Below are 1,840 nucleotides of genomic sequence, written 5' to 3' on the forward strand. Positions count from 1 at the left end.
AGACCTCTTTACAAGTTGTTTGGAGTAAATTATGACTGAAAATAAGTTAGCATTATCTAATAAAGTTTTTAAAAGTACAATGACAGATGTGTGCTAGGCAGAGATCAAGCCACTCTTCCGAATGGATGAGGTGAAACATTTGAGCCACCTAGAACCTGCCTGGTGAGGACTCCCCTGGCGATTGCAAGAGCCTTGAAAATAGTGCCTGGTCCATAAAGCAGCCATGGCCCGTGGTCCCAAGAAGCATCTGAGATGTGTGGCATCTCCAAAACATTGGATGCTGGATAAACTGACTGGGGTCTTTGCTCCTTGTCTATCCACTGAGCCCCACAAACTACAAGAATATCTTCCACTCATCATTTTCCTAAGAAACAGGCTGAGTATGCTCTGACAGGAGATGAGGTGAAGAAGATCAGCATGCAGCGTTTCATTAAGATGATGGCAAAGTCCGAACCGATGTGACCTACCCTGCTGGCTTTATGGATGTCATCAGCAGTGACAAAACTGGAATGAATCTCCGTCTGGTTTATGACACTAAGGGATGCTTTGCTGTCCATTGCATCACCACTGAGGAGGCCAAGTACAAGTTATGCAAAGTGAGGAAGATCTTCGTGGGCACCAAAAAATTAATATTTAATATAATAAACTCCTATAACTTAATAATAACAAAAAACATATACCTTAAAAAAATGGTCGAATAGGGCTGGAGAGATAACATGGAGGTAAGGTGCTTGCCTTTCATGCAGAAGGTCTGGTAGTTCGAATCCCAGCGTCCCATATGGTCCCCCGAGCCTGCCAGGAGTGATTTCTGAGCATAAAGCCAGGAGTAACCCCTGAGCGCTGCCGGGTGTGACCCCAAAAAAACAAAAACAAACAAAAACAAATGGTCAAAGATTTGAATAGGCATTTTGGTAAAGAAGGTATACAGAAGGCCATCAAACATATGCAAACTTACGTAAAAAATCCTATATTGCATTTTAGGAAAATGTAAACAAAACAATTTTTCTTTATATTGGTTAAAATGACTATTATAAAAAAGATCTACAGAAGAAGACCCTTCATGAAATGTTGGCAGGAATATAAATTTGTACACTATTCTTGAGGTATATAGGGTATTATCATTTATCATAATGTTATTACACATAATAATATTATATATTACTTATATAATATAATATATATTATATATTATATTATTATAATGATTATTAGAAGAGTATGGGGTGTTCCTCATATTACAAAAACATGTAATTCTATAATCTACTTTTAGATATTTTCTCAATGAAAATTGAAACTCTAACTAAAGTATGCCTATTCTTAGGGTTATTGAAGCACTATTTGCAATATTTTATATGAAAAATAACCTTTCAAATAGCTACAGACAAATAAATTTAAAACATGGTATACACACAATAGATTACTATTTGTTTATAAAAACATGAAATCTTGCCATTTGCAATAACATGAAATGTAGTTGAGGGAATTACATTAAATGAAATATATAATAAGAGTAAGAAAATGATTGGTGAACAGAATGGTGAATACTGTTAACTTGGACTCAAGACCCATCTCATAAAGACCGAAAGAGACAGATAATATTGCAAGAAAACAAGAGAGTTCTACTCCAGCATGCTGGGATCAACCACCTTCTAAGAAATTGGAGACCACAAGTGGGCTCACAGGCTCTTTTTTATTGGTAATTTAGAGGGATTCCTGCCTCTGTATAGTTGATTTTTAAAACTATAGGTTCTTAGTAAAACTGCATCAGTATAAGACTACCTCTCTAGCCAAACCTTCTACAATTAAGCTAAGCAAGGGTTACAGAAGCAAAGCAGCAGTT

General features: G+C 36.1%; 1 pseudogene; it reads left to right on the forward strand.

The window, feature by feature from the left end:
- The first annotated feature begins 223 nt into the window (after positions 1-223).
- On the forward strand, positions 224-701 carry LOC126001700 (40S ribosomal protein S4-like; annotated as a pseudogene).
- The last annotated feature ends 1,139 nt before the right edge of the window (positions 702-1,840 follow it).

Source organism: Suncus etruscus, chromosome 2 (assembly GCF_024139225.1).
Source record: "Suncus etruscus isolate mSunEtr1 chromosome 2, mSunEtr1.pri.cur, whole genome shotgun sequence".
Lineage (NCBI taxonomy): Eukaryota > Metazoa > Chordata > Mammalia > Eulipotyphla > Soricidae > Suncus > Suncus etruscus.